At 43.7% G+C, this 26,259-nt stretch overlaps 1 protein-coding gene and 1 long non-coding RNA gene across 3 annotated transcripts in view; one reads left to right on the top strand and one right to left on the bottom strand.

The window, feature by feature from the left end:
• Positions 1-26,259, top strand: part of CDH13 (cadherin 13) — a 1,008,030-nt gene that overhangs the window by 327,661 nt on the left and 654,110 nt on the right. The window lies entirely within an intron of this gene.
• The window catches only part of LOC115280348, an 18,718-nt gene continuing 14,043 nt past the window's right edge, over positions 21,585-26,259 (bottom strand). Inside the window, exon 3 of the long non-coding RNA XR_003903745.1 lies at positions 21,585-21,926. This is a non-coding gene — a long non-coding RNA (uncharacterized LOC115280348). The remainder of the gene's footprint in view (positions 21,927-26,259) is intronic.

Raw genomic sequence — 26,259 nt, 5'->3', positions numbered from 1 at the left:
CTATGAATTCTCTACAATATATTTGCCTTTTTAAAAAGTTGATTTATTTATTTAACACAATCTCTACCCCCAATGTGGCACTTGAACTCATGATCCCAAGATCCATAATTGCATGTTCTTTAGACTGAGCCTGCCACACACACCAAAAGACTTGTCTTTCTGATTTCAGCCTAGTCTGTCTTTATTCTGGTCTTAACACCACAGCTAGATGCAAGACATCTTCTCCTGGCTGCATTCCACACAACCACAAATAAACCCATCGTAATCCCATAACCAATACAGTTTCTTCTCCTGATGACACTCCTTCTATAAATGTCCCAGATTTCTAGGTAGTTATTGAAGAATGAGGAGTCTTTCTGTCCATTTTGGGTGTGCAGAAGTAAGGAAAACAGGTTTGGTAGCGAGCTCTATCAAGCTGAGTGAAAGAGATGCTCCTATAAATAGTAACTATTACATTTGCTATGTGTGGCAGCTGTGAAAATATGCCTCGTACACCTCCAGCCACGGAGCGTGACTGACAATGGCCCCAGCTCTGGCCTGAAGTCCTTAGCAGTGTTTGGGCTGAGGCCGTACCTCTTACTAGTTCTTCTCACCAGTGACTCAGAAAGGCAGGGATACTAAGGCAGACATGTTCCCAGGGGAGTCCTTGGCTGGATTGAGCTCTAGGACCGCCCTACAGCCTTGCAGAGCCTGCCTTAGACTTCAGGGAAGCCTCCCTCCCCTTTCTCCCACACTCCCGATCAGACTTGCCTCAGGTACTCCCGGCTTCCTCCCCATCTTCTCTCATCAGGTATCTCCCTAAGAAAAAAACCATTGGTTTTTAATGCCATCTTGTGTTTCCTTCTCATGGATCTGGATCAACACACTCAAGCATTGAGGGCCAAGACCTGATGGGAAAGCCCACTTCCTTGGATTCCTTGGGTTCCAGGCAGACTCAGAGAATGTATGATTGCCAGTAAGGGAGTACTCAAACAATGCAGCCTCCCTGGTGCCAGGAAGAGAAAGTGGGAGGAAAATGAGATGTTTTAGAAACAACAGAAGGATCCGTTAGACAGGACTGCTGTGAGTGGACGTCATGCTTGACAATTAAATTGACAGTTAATTGACTAGAGATTTTGGAACAGTTCAGCAGGGGGGTGTGTATGAGAGAGGGAATGTGTGTACCCTGAACAATGGTGACTAAGACACGTGCTCACTAAGACACGAGCATGTCTCTCTGAACTCATCTGCCCTTGTCCATCGTGTACGTCATCACTACCCTCCCTCCACCTCCCCTGGCAACTAACTAAGGGGCAATGGATTGTTCACTGAGTTCCCAGCAGGCGGAATAATGGCAGGAGGCAGACCTGGGTTCAGAACCTCAGAGCTGGAGGCACATCCGCCAGAGACAGAAGGGCTTTCCACTGTGGGCGGGAAGTGGGTCGCAGCAGCCCATGAGAACTTCCGTATCAGAGATGGTCATGGCTTCAGCAGTCATCAGAGTGCCCCATTCTAGCACATTACAAACATGGTAGATGATCTGAATCACCTGGGAAGCCATTAAAAAAAATATCCAGATGTTCTAAATCAAGATCTCAAGGGGACTAAGAAACTGGGTTAAATGGCAACAAATACTTTGCCTCGTAATTCTGTTGATAAGTCTAGTTTGGAAACAACGTTACCGTATTCAATGAAACTGCCCCAGATTTCAGATCTACGGTAGTTCATCGGTGTCTGCACATTGGAAACATTTCGTGATATCAGAAGTTTATTTGTTTGTTTTAATGTGCTTAAGAACACATACATCAGACTCTAACAGGAGTGAATTTAAATTATGGTTCTACCACTTATCTCCTGAGTGATCTTGAGTAAGATATTCAGCTTCTCTGGCCTCAGTTTTTTGTTTGCCTTTTTTTTTTTTTTTTAGCTGTAAAATAAGGATGATAACATATCTCCTTCCTGGGCTCACTGCAGTGATTGAATAGGATAATGATAATGGCTAACACTCAGATTAAACTTTCTGTGTGCCAATCTCTGTTTCAAGCATTTTACATTTGCTAGCCCGCCAATTCCTAAAAACTCTCTACAGTCTAGGTTCAGCTATGAGTCCCATTTTCTATGTAAACAAAACTGAGGAACCAAGAGTTTAAATTACTCACAAAAGGTTGCACAGCTAAGTAATAGGGATGTGATTTAAATACAAGTATGTACCCAGGATATTTTTTTAAGGACTCTGTAAAAAACTTCACCCAGAACTTAGAACATATCATGTGCTCAGTAGCTATTAGCTAATATTATAATCACCCTGGAGCTTGGAGTGCACTTGTCATAACTCTCCAGCATCAGAATATTCTCGATAGCTTCTTGTGAAGCCAGAACACCCGTGTCTTCATGTCCTCTCCTTTGTGTGCCCAGCCCTGCCTGGGTAATGGAAAAGGCAGCAGGCACTGAGGTGTTAACTTACTGAGCCTGGGAACATCAGATTCAGAACCTATTCCTGTCGAATAAGGTGAGCAAATGGTATTGTTTGCTCGATTTCTCCTAAGTGTTGAAGAGTCTTTACAGAAGGAAAATGTGAGTTCTTTAATCCTAATATCCTTTTCTATAGGACCTGCAGGTGTCTAGGGAAGGCTAGTATCAGTATCTCTGAGACTTTAGGATAACTTCTTTGGAGCATAAAGGAGGGAGAGTTGAAAGGCATCTCTATTATAGCCAAGAGAAATTACAGGATGATTCATCCCATTCTGTAGGAAAAGCAGAACTCAGAGATCTTGAAATAAGCAAGACTTGGTAGTTTGGGAAGGGAAAAAAAAGTACCATCAAATTGATGATCTGATGGCTCCAATGAGGACAATGAATGGTGCTTTGACGTCTCTTCTACTTACTCAGTGCCCACCCCCTCCCACCCCGCTCATTTCCCTTATGGAGAAGTTTTCACCCAGACCCTCCAGAGGTAAATGCACAGGTTTTAGAGGTGGTCAGAACTGGATTGAAAACCGGTTTTGCCACTTCCCATGTGTGAGATCTAGGGCAACGCACTCACCCCCTCTGAACCTCAGTCTCCTCTTTTTTTACGAAGTGTTGGTGGCACTCTTACACACTTTTGAGAGTTGTGATGGAATAAATGTGAAAATGCGTTAGTACCGTTTGAGCCTTGGGTTGGGGCTCAGCCACGCACTCTAGCGTTAGTGGTGTTCACAGGACACCATGAGTTATCGTGCTGGTGCAGCTGAGCCTCCTCGGTGCTGGGGAACCAGAGTGAGTCACAGGACTGACTTCCATTTGCATTCGATGACAAACATTTGACATTTGATGCAGAACAGGAATGTTTTATTGAAAACACCCATTCTTGCTTTCATTTTCATTTTCAAATATCTATGATCCTCACCATAAAAATAGTCTATGATCACCAAAGCCCTCATCAGAATCTTTAGCTTGCCAGTTCTTTGAGTTTACACTGCCCTCAGTGTCAAAATTTCTGCAGTCTTTGAGCGCTGTATCACAGCAGGCACTTATTTCTTGCTCATGCACCTGAGGGTCATCTGGATTATAGCTGATCTAAGCTCTCAGCCATGGGCAGGGTTTAGATCTGTTACCTGAGTCTCATTCTTCTGATTATGGCAGAAATGCAATAGGCAAGCCCCAACCTTGGGAATACATCTGGAGCTACTGCTTGTATCGTATCTAGTAGCACCCACTGGTCAAAGAAAGTCACAAGGCCAAGCCCAGTTATAAGACCACGACAAGGAGAGGAATGTGCCAAATACTACCAGAGAGTGAAGACTTGGGACCTATCTCACTCTACCATCCCTGGAATTCCAAATCCCCTCATTCTTTTATACGTTTATTAATTAGCACTTGCAAGTCATGTCAGGCAGACCCAGGTGGTTCAAGTGATTTAAGGTTAATCAAAAGAGGACATAGACCATGTAAGAAAAATAGACACCCTCTTAATCTGACAAAATTAAGAGTAATTTGCTTTTCAGAAATCAACAACATCCAGGAAAATGCCTGGCACAAAATGGCTGCTCAGTAAATGTCTGTTGAAAGAACAAATGACTCCCCCAGTGACTGGTCATCTTGCCACGTCTCCAGCAGCGACCTCCAGTGATCCCTCCACTGTGATCATCACCACATAGATGATTCAGCTTCCCTGTCTTGGTTCGTCCTCAGTTTCTTTTTTGTTTTACCTTTGCCCCTTCAGTTCCCCAAGAGGAAGGATTCTGTTGAATTAATTAGCCATCCTTCAGTCTCTTGGGCAGAGATCTTGCTGCCACTTGTTGGCGCAAATAAGCCAATAGATAATGGCTTCTTTTTTAAGTTGTCCTCCACTGGTTCAGTCACAAAGAGTAGTCAGGAACATACAAGAAATTTCCTGTGGCTGCATTTCTCAGCAGGCATCTGTGGGATTCCACTGTCACATAGAGACTCAAGAACTTTGTGTTGGCTTGCTGCATCCCTCTCTCCATGAGGATACCTCTGTCCTGTGATTTGAAAAGATACAAGAGGTCTTTTTCTCCCTGAAGTATTCTTCACAACCTAATGAGCCAGTACCCCTCCTCTCATCATTTTCTCTTCTTTTTATTTTGAGTTTATTTATTTACTTTGAGAGAAAGGAGGACATAGGATCCAAATCTATCAGCACAAAGCCCAATGAGGGGCTGTACCTCGCAAACCTTGAGATCATGACCTGAGCCAAAGTCGCACACTTAACCAATGAGCCACCCAGGTGCCCTCTCATTGTTTTTTACTGCTCACTGGCTGACAACCCATTCCTCCCAGTAAAGCATTCCCTGCCAAGACAGTGCACTGTGCTGACTACTGAAACAGGACTATTTGTTTTGTTTTTGTTTTTTAGACCTTGTTTCTTCTTTAAATCATTAAAGTTTGAGGCACCTGGGTGGCTTAATTGGTTGAGCACCTACTTCACCTCACGTCACAATCTCACAGTTCATGAGTTTGAGCCCCACGTCGTGCTCTGTGCTTATAGCTCAGAGCCTGGATCCTGCTTCAGATTCTGTGTCTCCTCTCTCTGCCCCTCCCCTGCTCATCCTCTGTCTCTCCCTGTCTTTCAAAAATAAATAAAAATTAAAAAAACTAAATAATTAAAGATGGATGAGAGCCCAAGGCAGCTGAGCCCAAACTGAAGCAGTAAAAAAACTGTGTGGTGTGTGTGTGTGTGTGTGTGTGTGTGTGTGTGTGTGTTCTTTTAATGTTAGGAACTATTTTTAGAAAAAGAAACATATTAGAGGCTTCCATCATGAGGACAGTAGAAGAAATAGGGTTTTTCTTGGCCAGTCGATGGAGAATGGAAAGATAGAAGTCTTGGCCCCTGATCTAAGGTAGAAAAGTTGGAGGCTGGAGCTATGGGGCCGGAGCTGGAGGAATGTAGGGGCTTCTAGCAAAACTGAAAAGGTCTAGGAAGAGAGCAAATAATCAAGGGCAAATTCAGGATTACAATGGATGCTCAGTCAGGAAACCACAGGACAGGAGGTGCTCTGTGGCGAGGAAGTAAAGACAGAAGGGTATCAGGTGAGGACATTACAGGTTAAATTATAAGCTCCTCAAGCCCTCAGTATGTTGTTCCTCTTTACATTTCCAGTTTCAGAGACTTGGCAGCACCTAGGTGAGTATTGAGGATGTTCGATAACAAACTGATTTAGAAATTAGTTAATTATTTAGGAATTGAAATCTAGGGTGAACTTTCCACTTACACAGAAAAAAGGTCGCATTTCAAATATCTATAAGATGAGAGAGAGAGAAGAGGGAGAGAGAAAGTGGTAACTGAATGAATATCGTACCTATACCTGGAACATAGCAAGGTGAGCCCTTGAAAAAGGAAAAAGGTCCCAAGAAAGACAAAGTTCTGTCATCCCAAGATATTACAGAGACTTTTTTTTTTCTCTGTTACTGCAAAGTGTAACGAAATCTCAGCTTTCATGGTATATTCTAGATATAGGGTCATACCCAGTTCCATACTTAGGCTGGTTCTCCTAGCTTAACCCAGTGACCTAGGACGGATTCGTTTCTGCCCCCCTCCTGGCCAGGTTTCTCTCTACCCAGGTATTAAGAGTTACATCTAAACTTTGGCATCAAAATGAAACTACCCTTTGTAAACAGCCTGGAATTTTATGACAGACATTCTTTCTAGCTCCTACGCTCCATCCACGAGCTGTTTAGCAAAATGGACTTCTTCATCCCTCATCTTTCTTGATCATCTCCCATCAGTGGCCTCTTCCTGTCTCCCAGATTCTGAAGCCCAGGCCATCTTCTTGCCAGGCAGTGCCCTAATGCCAGTTCGCCTAGTGAAATAACCACTACCACCCTCTTTCCAAGTGAATGTGCCCTGGGTCCCATCCTGATTTTTCCTCCTTTCTCTGTATCCACTTCCTCCGCCCTCCACTTAAGCAATTTCTCTTTCTCTTCTTCCTCAGTCCCTTGTGGCTGGGAGTTGAGACAACGGCCAATTGCTGCAGAATTCAGCATTTTCCAAGTTTGCCTTTGAAATGGATAGCATTTTGTTCTATAGAAAAGCAAGGATTCTAGAAAAATATGCAAACTTCATTTCAAGGGGGATAGTGTACTTTTCGTGCTTCTATTGGAATGAGTCAGCAGGGAGGAAGCAAGAATGCATGTCTGTAGTTGCCACTTTGCTTTGCCCATCCGTCTCTCCCTGTCTTTGTAGGTAGAGCCCATTACATGAGGACTCATGTGGATCCCGCCTACACTTTTCAGAATTTCAAGTCACTCCTATGATCACTTGTATGACAAGGGAAACCAAGAAGTCCCTATATGTTCTTTAATTTAGACTCTCCCATCAGGTTTCAGCCCCAAGGCCCTTACATCTGTTGGCTCAAGAATGAAAGGAAGCTTTTCTTTCATGTGTCAGCAGCAGTCAATGGGCCTGCTTTGAGAACAGTTCTGGAACCAGGCTGATCTCATTGAGAAGTGGGCCGGCAATGGCACCTACCATAGACACGTAGACAGAGCATGAGGAGGCATTGGCAGCATCTCCACCATGGGCATGCCTTCCTCAGTTTGATCAAATCCAAAAGTGGATACCTGATCCTTCATCCAGCAGACCACCCCATCTTGCACCCTGGCCTTCTGGAGGTCTCCGGGCCATAACTGGCATACCATTTCAAAACATGCCTCTTTTTATATCTTCAAAAGAGGCTTCAATATAGATCAAAGATATTTTTGAGCATTTTCATTGTTCTAGGCATCTCCATGATACCATTGTCCCTTCTCTCCCAGTTTACCATTCTCCAGGCAAGCGTGACACTTTGATAGCCTGGAAAACCTTTTCTAATGAACAGCACCACATTCGTCAACAGCTCATTGTAACTACACATTCATCTCAAAAACTGATCATACACTCTTGTTAGGTATTGCATAGATCATATTTACAATAATTTTTGTTTCTTACTCCTGAGAGACAAAGTTAAGGAAAAATTTTGCAAAATTAAAATATTAAAAAAATCTTTCTTTGAATATACTTTTGTCTTTCTGAACCCCTCCCTTGTAAGGGGAAGATGATCTAGATTGGGCAATGTTACATTGATTCCTCTTCAACTCAGATTTCGACTCCTTTTCTTCACATACCCCCTACCAGTCTCTTTCATCTCTTTCCTGCCCCTCTCAAGTCCAAGATAGCACCTGTGAAGCTACCGGTCCGCTCCAATCCCGCATTCCACAACCACATCCATGTTAAAGTTTACAAAACTTGTTTTTGGGCTCCAGGGTGGCTCAGTCGGTTAAGCGTCTGACTTCAGCTCAGGTCATGATCTCATGACTCAGGAGTCTGACTTCAGCTCAGATTATGATCTCACTGCTCATGATTTTGAGTCCTGCTTGGGGCTCTGTGCTGACAACGCAGAGCCTGGAGTCTGCTTTGGATTCTGTTTCTCCATCTCTCTCTGCCCCTCCCCTGCTCATGTTCTATCTCACTCAAAAATAAACCTTAAAGACATTAAAAAGAAACTCTTCCTGTGGAATGTAGTAGCTGAAGTGATATGAATTTTATCAAGGGATAAAGCAGTCTGAATCACCTGCTGATGCCGACATTGCACGCAGCACAATGTAACTGAAAGGGCTGCTGACTTTGACAATAAAAATCATTATGTCTGTGAGTAGGAGAATTACAGAAATGTGAACACAGCTGATCTCAGCTTTGAATGTAGTAGAGAAGAGGGGAGGAAAAACATAAAATTTTAATTCCACCAATGTAACAAACTCACTTTATATCATTATCTGGGTCGCAAGTAGAAAGCTATACAAATTTATATTTGGAGAATTTTATACCAATCAAAAACAATATAGTGAAGGAACTATACAAAAGTAGAGAGAGATGAGGAAAACATTTCTAGCAGATTATGTAATTAAAAGACATTCTCAGAGCACCCAGGTGGCTCTGTCAGGTAAGCCTCCAACTCTTGGTTTCAGTGCAGGTCATGAACTCACAAGTTCATGGGTTTGAGCCCCATGTTTGGGCTCTGTGCTGACAGTGCAGAACCTGCTTGGGATTCTTTCTCCCTCTCTCTCTGCCGTTGTGCCGTTTCTGTCTCTCTCAATAAATAAATAAACTTAAAAGAAACATCCTTACTGAGGGGGGGCAGTAAGAGAGGGACACTGGGGGCTGTGAGGGTGTGCTGTAGAGCAGAGCTCCACTGACTAGCGTCATTCCGTACATAGTTACTTAGTGCTGCAACAGGAAGTGGCGAAGTTCAGAATTATCTCAGGCTGGGGTTTTCATGCAGTGTGGAGGTGTGTTCTTGCCCAGGCTTTGTCAAAAACTAGCAAGTGGGGGTATATCCCCTGTCTCAATTTCTGTGTTATTATTTGTGAAATGAGGACCTTGACTAGGAATCAGTAGTTCTCAAACTCTACCATGCATCAGATCACCTGGGATCCCCCTTGTGAAAAACATCACCTCTCTGGTCTCCACCCACTGGAGAAGTGCTGACACATAGAGGCGCATGGACTCCAATGTTCACAGCAGCACTGTCAACAAGAACCAAATCATGGAAAGACCCTAAATGTCCATCACCTGATGAGTGGATCAAGAAGATGTGGTTTATATATACAATGGAGTACTACATGGCGATGAGAAAGAAGGGAATCTGGCCATTTGTAGCAACGTGGATGGACCTCAAGGATATCCTGCTAAGTGAAATAAGTCAGGCAGAGAAGGACAGATAGCATGTTTTGTCACTCATAGGTCTAACAGGAGAAACTTAACAGAGGATGATGGGGAGGGGAAGGGGGGAAAAAGAGCTAGGGAGAGGGAGGGAGGCAAACCATGAGAGACTCTGGAATACTGAAAACAAACTGAGGGCTGAAGGGGGAGGGGGCAAGGGGAAGGGGGTGATGGACATGGAGGAGGGCACTTGTGGGGAAGAGCATTGGGTGTTATATGGAAACCAACTTGACAATAAACTATATTAAAAAGAAGATCCTGATGTATACGATCAGGGCTAAATATGTGCATGTGTAAAACACACTTTCAGGTTAGACTGCCGATAAGTGGGACTCGGTTTTGTACTTGGAGCAAGACTGTCCTAGAACTAGTTGTGGGGTGATGTGGGGTGGATACAGAACCTTAGTGATGCTTCCGCATTCTCGGGACCAGAGTTCTGTGGTGTTCTAGAACCTCAGCGCCTCTCACCACATGTACTTGGCACTGCACCATTGTTCCTCGGATCTGCGGAGCACTTTTCCTCTTACAAATACTTAGGCTTATTACTCTGTCACTACTGATTTAAATTGTTGCAGCTTTCAGGTCAGTGCTGGGTTTGACTCAGCTGAGAAAATAAAATAAAATAAAATAAAATAAAATAAAATAAAATGCCAGGGAGAGAGAAGTATGTAAACCGAACAGGTGCGGACTCTGGAAGTTGACCTTTGACGTCCTTGCCGGCATTGTTGCCAATCCAATACCCATCATCATCGCAAAGTATTGTTTGGGGAGATGTCGGAGGACTTTCCTACAACGACTTGTTTTGCATGAACAGCACGCAGTTGCAGCTGGACCACTGTGAGACACAGGTTATAGTAGACGGTGACTCAGAGTTCAGAGGGCGCTCCTCAGCCACGGTTTACCTGAGTGCTTCTTCTCACGTCAGGGGGAACGTCTATACAATGCACTAAAAAAACCCCCAGAGAACAGGCCCCTAAACACCACAAGGACAAATACTGGCAGGAACTAGCAAGCCAGCACTCCTGAAATGACCTCTGACAGCAATAGCCCCCCTAAGGAAAGCACCCACCTGACGCCTGGCCACTCTGCCCGGAGAAGGGACTGGCAGAGGATGAGGATGAACAGGGAGAGAAGAGGAACTCTCCAGCATGACTCTTACCCCCCCCCCCCCAAGAAACCCCAAAGGCTGATTCTTTCTCCGATACGACCTCCCTTCTCAGGAGCAGAAACGCCTTCTGCAGAGCCAGCCCAGTCCCTCCAGTGCTGGTCTCGGGGGAAGAAGAGCATCTGGTTCCCACCCTCCATCTAATTACCCATCTGCTTGTGGGGAGGGAAGGAATGCTCCACTCCCCTTCCCTCCCCTTCCCTTCCCTTCCCAAACGCTTTAATGTGCTGATGCGTGAAGGCACCGGCAGCTGCGTCTCGGAGCCCACCCTTTGCATGTTGCTTTTCCGTTTGGTTCTGGATCAGGATGCCAACATCTCTAACTCTCTCTCACTTTGTCTCTGTGCACAGCCCTGGACTGACCCAGGTTACATGCTGCTCACAAGTTGGGGTGCGTGAGGTCCACTCCCTTAGGGATGATCGGGGACCCCGCTGCTCTCTTCTGGCTTATGCCCTCTATCAGCATCAGCAAAGAGACCCTGAAACAGGTAGTCTTTGGATCCGTATCTACAGCCATTCCTCGACTGATGACCCTTTGATTATTTCCTCCTCACTCTAGAAGTCATGTTTAAGAGAGCTTATATGCCAAACAGATTGCATTTAATAAACAAGCAAACATTCATTCATTCATTCATTCATTTTGCTACTTTTTCAATATTAATCAAGGTCATGTGTGGGCCAGAAACTCTTACTAGTCTTTGATAAATGGAAGGACAGTCTAAATTGATTATATTCAGGCCCCAAACAACCACCTTTGAGCTAGATCAGATCATCTGGTTATAGAGAAGTTTGCAGTTTGATTCAGCTTTTTGAAATATTGAAGCATTTCAGAGCACCACTGGCCTCTAAGCAAAGCGGTTAAGAGAATAACTTTGGCCACAGAAACACGTGGGCTGGCTCTGCAGAAGGCGTTGCTGCTCCTGAGAAGGGAGGTCGCATCGGAGAAAGAATCAGCCTTCGGGGTTTCTTGGGGCGGAGGGGGGTAAGAGTCATGCTCGAGAGTTCCTCTTCTCTCCCTGTTCATCCTCTGCCAGTCCCTTCTCCGGGCACAGAGTGGCCAGGCGTCAGGTGAGTGCTTTCCTTAGAAGGGGGCCCACCTTGGCTCTCTACATACTAGCTGCATTCCTTGGGCAAGTTTCTGAATTTAGCATATCCTAATTTCTTTGTGGGTAAATTTGGAGTAATTTGACACTGGAGGATAATCATGAAGATAAAAGGGAATAATGTTTACAAAGCACTTAGTATACAGAGACATAAAGCAAGACATCAGCAAGTATTAGCTGTTGCTATCTTATTTGCATTATTTTTATCATCACCATCAATTATATTCACAACACAAGAGGCTTGGGAATGGAGACCCTGCATCAGGAACCCTTTCCACTCGTGGGCAAATAATCCTTCAGCTCACCTGTGGCCAGGGCTCCTCATGATCCTCACTAATTCTCCCTTTTTCAGTAGAAATGCCAATTATAGCCAGACACATACACAGTTCCCCAGCTAAAGATTACTTTTCCCAGTGCCTTTTCTGGGTGTGGCCATATCACTAGGTGATGGCCAAGGAGATGTGTGTGGACAGGAAGCATGCACTTGAGTCATGTCCTTTAAAGGAAAGAAGCATGTCCTGTCATATTTTCCCCTCCCCTGCAGCGGGAATGCAGACATGGTAGTGAGTCATCTTTAGTTAAGAAGGCAGCAGCTGGAGAGGACATGGTTGCAAGATGGATTCTCAACACCGTCAAGCCCCTGCGTCAGTTCTAACCTCCAACCCAAACCGCTACACGAGGGAGAGAGAAACCACCTTGTTGCTCCAAGCACTGAACCTTGTGGTCCATAGTGTGTCCTAAAATCATGCCCAACAATTATTTTTAAAAATAGGAGTGATGTTCCCCAGTTATACAACTTCCTGAAATTCAAAGCCACATCAGCCTATCATGTCCTACTTCTGATTGCGTATAACTAGATCATGCTACATCCATTCAGAAGAAAGATTACCTGGCCCCCTCATGGGCTGCTGGGGAATCAATATCTTTTAATTATGAGAAAGCACACTGTGTTTACATTTCACACAGAGGCAAGAGGAAGGTCAAATCACAATCCTTACTGCCTTTATCAAAACCATGTACTGCTGTGTTTGTTAAGTGGGAATCAAAATTGGATGAACCTGGAGAGTTTTCATCTTCCTGTTTTCTCCCGTTTGTTTATATGGCTGTACCTTATGAGATTAAAAGGCTTATAGAGCAAAACATCACAAAGGAAAATGAAACCTTTGGGCAGATGAGATAACTCTTCCATTTTAGGAAAAAAGGCAATTAGTGACTTGAGGGTTTCTGGGTGGGGTAGTCACTGGCAAGTTATGATATTCTTTCCCTGTCATATATCTAAAAATATTTGAGAAGAAATCAAAACTGTAAGTGTGTGTGCACGCACGCACACACATACACACTCTAGAGTAAAGTCCTTTCTCTTCCCACTGCCTCTAACTGGTGACTCATCAGCTTCCTGAACTGGAACAACACTGAGCTTTATGAGTGTTGAAATGCCAGCTCTGAGAACAGCGTGTGCTGCTTTGTGTGAAAATCGTAGACAGGCTTACAAAAGCCAACCCAAGACTCAGAGTTCCCTGCCCTATCGCTCTGCCTGACTGGTCTCCATGTCCATAAGGGTTTTTGATTTCTTAGCGAGTATTCACTGGCTTCTCTGTGGAGCCAGGTCATACATTGGAATCAACAATAACATTAATGCCAGCAACAGCAAAAACAGTCCTATTTAATTTTTATACCTTATATGGAGAGAGAATTAGCTTTATAATAAAAATGAGAGAGCAGAAAATCAGAAATGTAAAATTTTCCTAAGATGTCTCAGAAAATTATAATAAATGATTATAATGATGATGGTGATAGTGGTAATGATGATACTGTTGATGGTGTTGACAATTATAGTGACAGTGATGATGGTGGTCATGGTGATGATGATGACGGTGCTTATAGTGATGATGATGGTGATGGTAATGGCCAGGATGGTGATGATAATGATGATGGTGGTGGTGGTGATGATCATGATGGTGATGATGATGATGGTGATGATAGTGGTGGTGATGATGGTGCCTTATCCTAGGTCAGGGACATGCTAAACACTTCCTGTTTAAATGTTAAACATGTAGGGGCACCTGAGTGGCTCAGTCAGTCAAATGTCCAACTCTTGATTTTGGCTCAGGTCATGGTCTCACAGTTTGTGAGTTCAAGCCTTTCGTGGGGCTCCATGCTGACAGCACAGAGCCTGTTCGGGATTCATTCTCTTTCTCTCTCTGCCCCTCCCCTACTCATGCATGCACACATACACACACTCTCTCAAAATATGTAAATAAACTTTAGATTTTTTAAAAATGTTAAATGTGTAAAATTAAAGTGCTTAGTGATGTGCCAGCATGGCTCAGTCGGTTAAGCATCCGACTCTTTATTTTTTAAAAATGTTTAAAGTTTATTTGTTTTTGAGAAAGGGAGAGAGAGAGACAGACAGACAGAGCAGGGGAGGGACAGAGAAAGAGGGAGACACAGAATCTGAAGCAGGCTCCATGCTCCAAGCTGTCAGCATGGAGCCTGACATGGGGCTCGAACCCACAAACTGTGAGACCATGACCTGAGCTTAACCGTCAGATGCGTAACCAACTGAGCCACCCACATGCCCCTAAGCATTTGACTCTTGATTTCTGCTCAGTTCATGACCTCATGGTCAGGAGATTGAGTTCTGCTTAGATTGCCTGCATTCTGGTAGTGCAGAGCCCACTTGGGATTCTCTCCCTTGCTCTCTGCTCCTCCCCGACTTGTACTCTTTCTGTCTCTCTAAAAATCAATCAATCAAAATAAAGCGCTTACCGTGCTTGACCCATTGTAAGTGTGTAAGCACTCAGTATCATAATAAGATTTAATGCAACATTTTATAAAAATAAAAATTCATTTAAAAATCCAGGGCACATAAAATATCAGCATTTTAAATGCAGACGAGCTTAGGCCTGCACTTGCCTTGCTCACCTCCCCTTAATCCCATCCCACGTCTCCCTAACATAATCTCATTTTATTCTCAAAGCAAGTCTGAACCCAAACGGTTCTTATTCCCACTCTCCTCACGAAAATAGAGTCTCAGGAGGTTTATCCACAATTCACATAGCTAATATCTAGAAGAACTGGGATTTTAGTTCCAATTTACCTACCATAAAAGTCCAAATTTTGCCCATTAGTCTACAAGGCTTTAAAAATAAATTTTTGGGGGCACCTGGGTGGCTCAGTCTGTTAAGTGTCCGACTTCAGCTCAGGTCAAGCTGAAGGGTTTGAGCCCTGCATCGGGCTCTGTGCTGACAGCTCAGAGCCCGGAGCCTGCTTCTGATTCTTGTCTCCCTCTCTCTGACCCTCCCCTGCTCGCACTGTCTCTCTCTGTCTCTCAAAAATAAAAAACATAAAAAAATAAAAAAATAAAATAAATAAAAATAAATTTCTTTCACATCACCTCAACATTTACTGTAATCTTCAGGGTCATGTTTAAAGGTGGAGAGTAGAAAGAGACTGAGTACCAGCTGCAGCTCTCACCGGGGCAATGAAGTCAGCCAAGGCGATGGTGTTGCTTGCCCGTCTCCAAGAATGCACATCCGTTAAACATCAGGTGCTTGTTTTAAAATAAGAAGTCTCTACTCTGGGCCTCTGGATTATTCCTGATTCACATGATAATTTATCTTAATCTATTTGCAGACTGGTAACTCTTCTCTTTATTCTGCCAACGACAGCCCTTCAGACACCAGAATGCATTCTTTCCATCAGTAGTAGGTTCGCTGTGACATTTGATGCTTGTAGAGTGTCACTATCGTGAGGGTATCTCTTTTCCTGGCTTACATTATATTCCTTTGACTTGCTGTCTTGTTTAGCCATGTAGTTTATTTTTTTTAACATTGTACATTTTCTAACTCGCTTTTTATACCCGTTTTCTCTTTCTATTTCCTCATTGCAAATATTCCCCAGTGTTGTTGGGATTTGGCTCTTTTCTTTTTTCCCCTCGTCAGTCCCAAAACTCATATGGCTCACTTCTTGGGGCGTGTACCCACACAAAGGTGGCTTGAAGAATACCGATTTTTCTTACCCTTTTCTCTTTGATTTTTGTTTTTACTAAGAAACAAATATTATATATTGAACAGACGATATGTATGTATGTCTATCTATCCATATCTATCTATATCTTTTCTATATTTATATTCCCATCAAAATAAATCCCTGATGGTACGAAGATATACATTCAAGGAAACTCTAAAAAACTGGAAGAAATCAATCAAAGGTGAATTTTTAATAAGCTGATGGGTCAGGCCAACTTTAAGCATGTCGCCAAAAATCAAACCTATAAGCTAAAAAATTGATATAGTTGACCACATAAAATTTTAATGATTCTGCACAGTAAAGAAAAGCTCTATAACTAATTATGAGGGCAAATGACATACTGAAAAAATATATATTTGTGCTGTACATCCCAAAGGACAAGGCTTTTTCCAGTAGATGATCACCTAGCACATACTGTAACCTTTACTGTCTTTCTTTCCTCATCGGTGAAATAACACTGGTGATGCTGCCTCAGAGGGCTCTCAAGCAGATGTGGGGGGGAAAAAAGCACTGTTTATCAGTGGTTCTAACCTAGGGGTGGTTTTTGCACCCCCCCCCCCACCTTTGGCAATATCGATGCTATTTTTGGTCGTCATAACCAGGGGTTGCTGCTGACATCTAGTGGATGGAGGTCAGAGGTGCTGTTAAACATCCTACAATGCAAGGACAGCCACCCAGAGCAGAGTTCTCCAGCCCAAAATATCCGCAGTATTGTTGAAAAACTCCGGTGTAGGCAGTTGTTGCCCAGCATCCTTCCCGGAGTAAGAGCTCAGTGAATGTTACCCATAAATGTACCTCTTCTCATCCAGCGCCTCTGTATGCATGTCCTGTCCCTAGGTGCAGTCACTCCCCACATTATGCCTTAAGGACATGTCGTCTTCATTCTGCCCCTGTTTTTTATTTTCTGTTTCCTTAGTGCTGTTCACTCCCAGCCTCTGCTACCCACCAGATGTATGACCTCTTTCTTCAAAATCCAGATAACTTCCTTTGTGAATTCTTACTGCTCTCTCTGCCTTTAATCTGGTTATGTTGTCATGATCCTCTAGATAGATTAAAAGTCCCTTGAGGGAAAAGATGACTTCATATTCATTATTACCCCCCCTCTCCGACAGTGCCTACTCAGTGTAGAGCCTGCACAGAGGAGGCAAGTGACTCCTGCCTGTCAACGTGAACTACTTTGGCAATTCCATTTTTATACAATTCTTGCAATGATAAAAAAAAAAAAAATTCTTGAGAATGCATGCGTAGCCCTCTCCTTGGATCACTTGGCACAGTAGTCCTGCACTGTTTTGAATTCCTATAACCAATTTAAATAAGCCTTTTGTCCATGCACATGAGGGTTATTCACTGTGTTCAAGCAAGTAGTGACCAGCACTGACTATGGATACTTTTCCGCCTCGCCCTGCTCCGCTGGTCCAGTATTCAAGCCACTGCGGCGCACATGAAAGTGCAGCTGCCAGACTGTGGCCAGGCCTAGACGTGGAACCGCTGCTTTCATTTTAATTTAAGAAAAATCGAAATTGACTGGGAGGTATTTATGCAAATCAGGAAGGTTCTGAGGAATTATCTGGCAACCATGTTAATGGATGTGCCGTTCTTAGAAAAGAATCTCACATTTTGCTTCTCCCATCAGAAGAGGCTCTGTGTAGTCATTTATGCCTCCAGATGATTGGATCTGACCAGAGGACACCTGATGCACTTCCTGCATGGCGATGAATCCAAATTCTGTCTAGTCAGGGGGGCCCTCAAGCCGCAGTGGAGATCACTTTGGACTGAGGAAGGGGACATCATGGAGGGGCCTTCCAAGTGGGAGAATACTCTGCCTTTGCGTTCTCAGTTAATTCCCCTCAGGAAATGCTGTACCCGTGACCGCACCTGAAGCCCTACTTCTTCAGGCGAGAAAAGTGAGCTTACCTTAAGTTCTTCTCACTTAAGTTCTAACCACTAACAGTCCCAAGGACTGTTTGTATTTATTCAACACATAAACTGAGCACCTCGATGTGCCTCTCTGCTGAACAGTGTATGTAGTTAGTTCATGGTGGCCCCCCAAAGGATACATCCTCCCCCTAACCCGCAGAACCTGTGGATTTGACCTTACTTGGATAAGAGGTCTTTTCAATCATAGTTGAATTAAGGATCTTGAGAGGAGAGGGTCCTGGATTATATATGTGGGCCCTAAATTCAAAGTTAAGTTTCCTCATAAGAGATACAAAATGAAGCAACACGGACAGCAGAAGGGAAGCCCATGTGAGACAAAGGCAGGGGTTGGAGCCATACTGCCCTAAGCCAAGGGTCACGCGGAGCCACTAGACGCTGGAACAGGTGAGGGAGTGAGTGGAATCTCTCCTACGGATTTAGAGAAGGGGCAACTCTGCCAGTTCCTTGACGTTGAAGCCTCAGAATGTGAAAGAATATATTTCTGTTTTAAACACAAAGTTTGTGGTAGTTTGTTACGGCAGCCCTAGGAGATCAATACAGTGAACTTAACAGACAAAAGTCCCTGTCCTTGGGATGTTTTCATTCTAGCTGGGCTCAGACACCCAAGAGGTAAGTAAGATATATTGGGTGTTTGATTGTGATCAGAGAGATAGAGAATACTGAAGTAGGACAAGGAGCCGGGGTTGGGGAAGGGGTGTGGCTGTAAATTAAGCATCATCAGGCAAGACCGTACTGCGAGGGGGTGTTCAAATGGACTTGAACACGCCGTGGAGAGGTCTGGAGGAGAAGTTCTGTAGACAGAGAGATTTGAAATGTCCACCGTCCTGGGACTGGAGGTATCTGGCATATTGAAGGAACTATCAGGAAGCAAGGGTTAAAAAAAAACCAGACCTTGTAGAGCTTTTTACTTGTGTTTATCAGTTTCCTCAGCTTCTCTTTACTGAGCAATACTATGCGTATTATTTCATGACATTCCTACAATAGCCTAGAGAGGTAGGTACAAAATCCCCACTTAATAGACAAAACACCGATACTCTGCTTAAGATTACGCAGCTCATGTACAGTGGCACTGGAGTACGAATACAAATTCAATGTCCTTTCTTCAACACAGGACTGGCTTATATAAATATTTGTTATCTTATGTAAAATTCACCCGCAAGTGTTTAAACCCATATGACAATTTCGATAATCCCACTTACCTCTGAGTCAATGCAAATGTGCTTTGAGCTGCAAAGCGCCCTTGGGAGAGAGAGAGGGGCTTCTACTTTGGCAAAGGTCGAGGGCTATGCATTGCCGTCTCACATGATGTCCTCAGAATTGTGTAGTAGCTTTGTGACTCCCGGTAGCGCTGGGCTGATAATTTATCTGTTTAAATGGGTTAAGTGTGTGTGTTTTTCTTAATATCTCAAAAAGCCATATTCATAAAAAGGGACAAAAAGGAGGAAGGCTGTGTAAGGAGAATAAATAAATGTAAAAATCAGGATGGTCGCAAGTTTATCATTGATGGCAACCACTCAACACAGAAAAGAGAGCGGAGAACGCACCTATTCCTTATGTAAGCAGCTTAGCCCAACTGCAAACCTCTCAGGCTTGATGCCATTCGCCTCACGTATTGCTCACTGCATGTCCTGTCCTGGTATGTTACCTGAAGAATCCAGAGAAAGACACGGGTGGAGGAACCAAAGCCAAGTAGTACCTTCTGCTCCTAACGTTAGAGCATAGAGGGGCTTACTAAGCCCCCTGGGCAATTCCTACTGTTCCCTTCAAAGGAGCCTCTGAATGTTTGATGGAAGCAGTTAAAGATCTGTGAACAGTGCTTAACTGGCATACTCCATCTCCTAAATAATTCTGTATAAACAGAAACTTACCTATTTATGATGCCTTTCTGCCACTCCTTTTATATTTTCATTTGATCTGTTTGGGGGAAATCCAAGCGGATTTGCTTCATGTAAATACCATACTTTTTTATCTTATTAATAAGGGAAGAGGTAGGAGAATCAAGACAATTCATTGCATTGTGCTAAAGTAGACACTCAATAAATACTGTCTGAAAAATTATCTATGTGACTGAGAGGGAAATTCTGCCTCAGTGAGGAAACGTTCATGGGTTCAGGGTTGTGGTTGCAGAGAACTGAGACTCGCAGTAGAAAACATGCTCACAGGTGAGCTGGACCCCATTCCTGACCTGACGGATGTTGGTGTTCTCCTACAGCCATTCTTATAGATGCCAGGGAGTCAGATGGGGAAGGAGAAAGAGAGGGACAGGGAAGGCTGAAAGAAAAAGAAGTTTTTTAGGCTCAAAAAAAATGTGTGTCAGAAAGAACGCTGAATTAACAACACTTGACAGCTCAGACCTGGGCATCCAGATTAGTTGGGGGGTTAGGGCTAATAGCTACAATAAAGAAGCTCCAACAGTGGAGCCTTAAACAAAATAGAGATGCATTTCTTCCTCACAAACCAGTTGGGTCGGGCAGGTGATCCACAGTGTAATCCAGGACCCACGTTTGGAAAAGATCAGGGCTGTGAATTGCCTTCTTTCATGGTATCTTCAGCACGATGAGTAGCCTTGCAACCCCAAGTATCACTGGACTGTTAGGTCTCTAGGCAGACCTGTTCTGACACCTTTTAGGACATTGTCCTCTTCCCGATGCCCTACACCATATCTAGCCTTCTAGATGGGGACAAGAAGGAAGAGAAGAAGACTCATCTTTTTTTGTTTTGTTTTGTTTTAAGGACATTTACTACCAGTCTTACTCCCCCTTCCCTCCATTTTCCATTAAATAGAGCTAAATCACATGACCACACACAGCTGCAAGAGAAGCAGGGAAGTGCTTTCTAGCCAAGTAGCCATGTGCCCAGGTAGAGCCCAGAGTGTGGAGGTAAGATTCCATTACTTCAGGAAGACCTAGTTTTCTCTTGGATTTTGGATGAATTTCTTGCTGTATCTCTACTCAAAGACTTAATCTGGAGAAGAGAGAATTTCTCCACCAAAGCCCATAAACTCCAGACTCTGTCTGACCCCCTTCATTCTTTCTCCTTCTTCAAATCTCATTTCTTTTTGGACCCCTACCTTCTGCTGCACATAGACATCTTAAAGTGCCATTCTAAAGTCGCTCAGCTGTAAGACTGAGCTCAGAGCTCTTCGCCCCTCCCACACTCATCTAGGCCACTCCCATCAACAACCTTCAGCCTTAAGATGTCCAGTTTCCAGGTAGAACACTGAGCACGGTCTTCCCAATGTGAAGGTCCAGGACACAGGAGAATCTCCAGTTACGTGTATATCCACCATCTTTCCCCCCGACACCCAGGACTTGTCCCCGGTACAGTTTGCTTCAGAAGCAATGTTCACTCTTCACAGTTCACTCTCACATCCTCACCAGGAGCAGCCTAATTGATTCTCTATCTCAGAGAGGAGATCTAGGCTTCCACATGCTTTGCTTAGTTTCCATATGTTTATTCACTTTTATTTGAGAGGGAGAGAGCATAAGTAGGGGTGGGGGCAGAGGGAGAGCGAGAGAATCTCAAGAAGGCCCTACGCTCAGTGGGGAACCTGATGTGGAGCTTGATCCCACGACATGAGCCAAAATTGAGAGGCGGATGCTCAACTGACTGAACTGTCCTCTTTTTATTTTAAAGTGTTTTCAATGGGCTCAGTCTCTTTAAGATAATTCCTATCGGGGCATTTAAGAGGCCTGAAAACAATTATAGAAGGTCGTAGGGTGTCTTCATGGATAGCAGTTCAACTCATATCACAGACATTGAAAGATTTGATTTAAAAATATGATTTCTGCTCTGTTATTCAGAACATCCTGGTCCTGGAATGACTACTTTGTTTGTCATTCATTTTTAATGAGTCAAGAGTCCTTAATGTTCAATTTACAGTATAATTTAAAATCATTTTGAAATGTACTCTGTCTAGGTTCAACCCTGCATTTAGTGTCCTTGAAGTCAGTAGCTTAAGGTGGCTGTGTTTTAGGTACACAATGCTGAACTGAAGCTCAAATCCTTTATGGTAATAAATAATAAATAATCTTTAACTCACAACCTTATGGTAATTTTCATCTTCTGGATACTCAAGGAGGGTACATTCAAATCACAACCACATAGTTAACACATACAAAAAAAGTCACAACACAATAGTTAATTACCATGAAGGAGTTTATTTGCCATGTTAGGTATTTGTTTTTAGACCCAAGTGATAATATAATCTTCCATTAATACAGCGAAAGGGAAAATGTGATGTGAGACATGCTCCCAGTTGCATAAGAAAACAAAACTTAGACCTCGTCTCATAAACGGTTTTGACTGGCACAACTTACTTTCCCTGGGGCACCTCCTTTGTGAAAAATGCTGAAACTGCCTTTCTGGGGGCGCATCAAGGCTAAGAAGGCTGGCTCAACGCTTGATTGCCTGGTACCCCATTCTCTGTGCTGCCATTTGCTCAGTCTTTGCTGACAGCCCAGATCCGAATGAGGATTATTCACTTTTGTAATCACTGGTGTGCGGCTGACCTGTGTAAACAAGAAAGTAGGGGAAGTGAGCCATAACTCTAATGGAGTTAGAATGAGAAGCTGTTACTGATGTTTAAAATTTAGCTCTTTTCAAAATAGTGGCAATTTTATATTCAGAAACATATTTCATCCCAATGCAATGTTCGGCCGAGTTAGAGTAGAATAACACGTTTCTGAAACTCACTCAAATAGGAATGATCTGATTTTCCATTAAAATGCTGAGTTTAGGGGCACCTGGTGGCTCAGTCAGTTGAGTGGTCAACTCCTGATTTTGGCCAAGGTCATGATCTCAGGGTCATGGGATCAAGCCCCGTGTTGGGCTCCACGCTGGGCATGGAGCCTGCTAGAGATTTTCTCTCTCTCCCTCCCCCGTGTCTCTCTCTCTCTAAAATAAATGAAAAAAATTGAATAAGTAAACCAATAAATAAATAAATAGACTGTTGCATCTATTCCATGTTCTCCAGAACACCCACACTCAAGTGCCTCACATTCCTAGGACCGCTGTGGCCTTGTCTGCTGACTTCTACTCTCTGCTGGATGCCATGGCAAGGGACCTGTGAACACTCTCTCACTTAATCTTCGCTCTGGCCCCACGAGTTTTGTGTGTCAATATGCAATCTATCTCATAGGTGAGGAAACTATAGTTCAGAGTGTGGATTACCTTGTCCTTGGTCTTATAACTTGTTACATTCTGGTTACATTGTGCTTCTAGGTTCTCACTCTAAATTCTGTTGTTTTCCTTGAGAAACTTTCCTTAAGGGCTAAAACTGGTTACCTACTGACTCTGCTAATTTCCCTCATCATTAATTGCTTGGTAGATGACAACAGCTAAGTAAAGGAATGAAAATAAAGATATCCAATTCATTCATTGATTCATTGGTTGATTCACTATGTATTGATTTATCATGTGCCAGACACTTTTTTAGGCTGTTGAATTACTCTGAGCTTGCCTTCTTGAGAAAGAAAACAATAATGGTGTAAATAGACTGTGGAATACAAAGGCAAAAAAAAAATCAGAAATGTCAGGGTGGGGAAATGTTAGATGGGAGGCCATCTAACAAAGGTGACACTAGAATAGCTTTTCAGAGGAAGTTAGGAAATGAGGGAGAGCCTTAGGCGTGTAGGGGAAGGCCACTGCGGCAGAGGGTATAGCAAATGCAAAGGTCCTGAGGCAGGAGCATGCTTGGGAGTTTGAGAAAGAGCCAAAAGGCCAGTGAGTCTAGAGTGAGTAAGTGAAGGCAAGAGGAGAAGGACACAATGCATATAATATGAACTAGTTATGTAGGTTGTCATAGTTTACAGTAAGAACTTGGCTTTGACTCCATGTAAGATGGTTTTGAGTAAAGGGGTTACAGGAACATGAAATGGGACTTTCTTGGCTGTATTGAGGCCATTTCAGGGTGGGTATGGATGGGCAGGAAACCGGGCACACCTGCGTAGAAGCTACTAGAGTAGCCCAGGCAGAAGACCGTGGAGGTCTGGGCCAGGATGAGGTCTTCCTCCTGCCTTCCTTTCAGTTTAATAGATCAGTGATTCAAGTCCACCACATCCAAGAGGATGGGTGTTCAGATGACATTTAGCTGGACCCTTTTATGTGAGTATCCATTATATTGCATTTTCTGAGGGAGACACGTCTCCTTTGGGAGACTGTATTCCAGAAGAACAGCCTTCTCGATTTAGGCAGACTGGATCAATAAGAGTTTTTTTTTTTCATTCGATTAGATTATGATGTTTATCAGATGAGAAGTACGGTGGTTGAGTCCATTACTTAAAATTACACATGCAACTCTTTTAGGTCCTCCTGTCTTACAGATGCTTCACATTCATTCTTTCTCTCCTTTTTCTTTTTTCTCAAGACAATGCTAGGCAACAGGCATAATTATTCCCATTTTACAGATAAGGAAATCAAGTGTTGGAGATTCTGTGTAAAATCTCAAACAGCTGGCAGGAAAGACTTCACATCTGTACACTCTGGCTTCAAAGCTCCCTTTAAGAGATATTTAATAGATATTCTTTAAAAAAATTACTTTCAAATAGTACTTAGTTGATACTGGGTAATGTTTTACATTGAATTATTGATTCAGTCGCTGTCCAATCACCTGGAAGATTATTTACGCCGGGAGCTGTCACTCTTGAGCACGAACCGGAATCTGCAGGAGTGCGTGTTCAAACACAGATTGTGGGGCTCTGCCCCAGAGTCTCCCATTTACGCAGCCTCAGGTGGGTCCATGAGTCTGCATTTCCAACGCGCTCCTACGTCATGCCGATGCCGCTAGTCGTGGGGCCGCACTTTGAGACTCCCCCGTCTATGCCAACCCTGTTATTTTCCCCATAAACACACTGAAGATCTGAGCTGACCGCTATTTTCAACATCAGTAAAAACCCTTCCCACTTGAATTAATTGTGAGAGGAAACTTGAACTACAGAGAACAAAACTAACTCCCCTAAATGAAAATTTGGGGTTTGATGCTTCTTTGCTTATTTTCAGTCAAAAGTAGAAATCATAGGACCATCTTTGTTCTCACATTTTCTCCTAATTTAATATCTCCTTTTGAAAATTTAATCAAGAGGAACCTTGACCCATCTCACACACATTTCATTTCCCCTGCCTGTTTTCTTTCCTCCTTCCCACTTTGAAATTTCTGTTGTGCTTTGTAGTTGCTCAGGAGATTTTCAAAAACATCATCTTGTGGACAGATCTGCTACAAACAGGGTTGATGAAGGCTCTAGTGATAGCTACCCAGACTCCTACTGAATCAGAGTTATTTTTTTTTTTATGGAATTAGAGATGATTTGTGAATCTTGGACTAGAAATGTCCTTTGGCAGAATCCGTCAAAATCCATGGCTGATGTCTGGCACCAGTAGCAAACTTATTTGCAGTCAGTTGCTGGGAAACAGCTGTTTGGTTCTCCTTGTCCTTTGACACAAAGCTCAAATGTCATTTCTTCTGCGACACCTTCCATGGCTCAGGCTCAAACCAGACTACGGGCCCTTCTCTTCTTCCTGGAGAACTCTGTTCACACGTCCCCTGTGTTCCCCAGTATGCAGCCCACCACCTTACGTCACATGGCTGACTCACTGACCAGACTCACTGTCAGTAAGAAAGGGGCTGACTGTCCCTCTGTTTTATGCATTTGGAACCCAGCACAATTCTTGAGACTCCGTTTGCTGAGCAGATAAGAGACAGCAGAGCAAAGTAGTGAGAGACAAGAACTTCGAAATCAGGCTTGTTTGGAGACAAAATTCTTCTCTACTGTCCTAAAGGTACATTTTCACAGGGATAAAGCTTCCCTGTAAGGGCACCTGGGTGGCTCACTTGGTTGAGCTTTTGACTTCCACTCAGGTCATGATCTTCCCATTGGTGAGTTCGAGCCCTGCATGGGGTTCGCTGCTGCCAGCGTGGAGCCCACTTCGGACCCTCTATCCCCCTGTCTCTGCCTCTCCCCCGTCACACTGTCTCTCTCAAAAATAAACATTAAAAAATAATAAAGCTTCCCTATAGGCTCAATTTCTTCATCTGTAAAATGGGGAAACAACACCACTCTTGCCCCAAGTTGTGAAAAATTAATATTATTTTGGGTTAAGCCATGAGATGTCTCAACATGCTGCTTGGCTAGAGCTGAATAAATATCAAATGTAAATCTGATGTTCGCAGGCACTCTTTCTTCAACCCCTAGAGGGCTAGGTAAACTGAAATCGAGCCCCTAACTTCATAGCCCCACGAGCTGTGGTGATCCTAAGCCCTTCCCCTAATTTATATCAATTTCTAGGAGTTCACGTCCTCATGACCCGTCTTGCCTCGGGGTCCCCTGCCTTTATGTTTTCTGCTCTTTTATGTATACAGTGGAGACATGGCCCTACACCACACTCCGGACGCATGCGCACATGCGCATTTGTGAGCTAGGCAGGGTTCACTGAGGGTTTCAGGCTGCAAGGTCACGATCTTCCACCATCTCTCTGACTTTCCCCTTCATCTCTCCCTTCCACCCCCAATTTACTCCGCACACCTTCCTGTCTGATTATTCTTCTCCCGGTTCATCTTCCATTACAGAGCTCTTAGGAACCGCTGTGTTTTACCGGCCTGAACTTCCACACCTGAACTCAACAAGAGGCTCCATGGAGCCAGGGGTCTAGTGCCCGCCTGGGCCCACCTTCCTCAGAGGGTATGGGGCTGAGCACAGCGCCTGTTCTGTCATTCCAGCTGCGACTGCTCTGGTCAGAGTTGTCACCGCGAGGGACTGAGAGGGCTCTTCCGTTCGTTTTTCATTCTTTCGTTCGTTCGTTCTTCTTTTGTTCTTTCTTTCCTTCCTTCTTTTCTTTCTTTCCTTTCCT

This window comes from Suricata suricatta, chromosome 16, assembly GCF_006229205.1.
Source record: "Suricata suricatta isolate VVHF042 chromosome 16, meerkat_22Aug2017_6uvM2_HiC, whole genome shotgun sequence".
NCBI lineage: Eukaryota > Metazoa > Chordata > Mammalia > Carnivora > Herpestidae > Suricata > Suricata suricatta.
The sequence above is the reverse complement of the archived record's forward strand: the minus strand, read 5'-3'. Positions and strand labels throughout refer to the sequence as shown.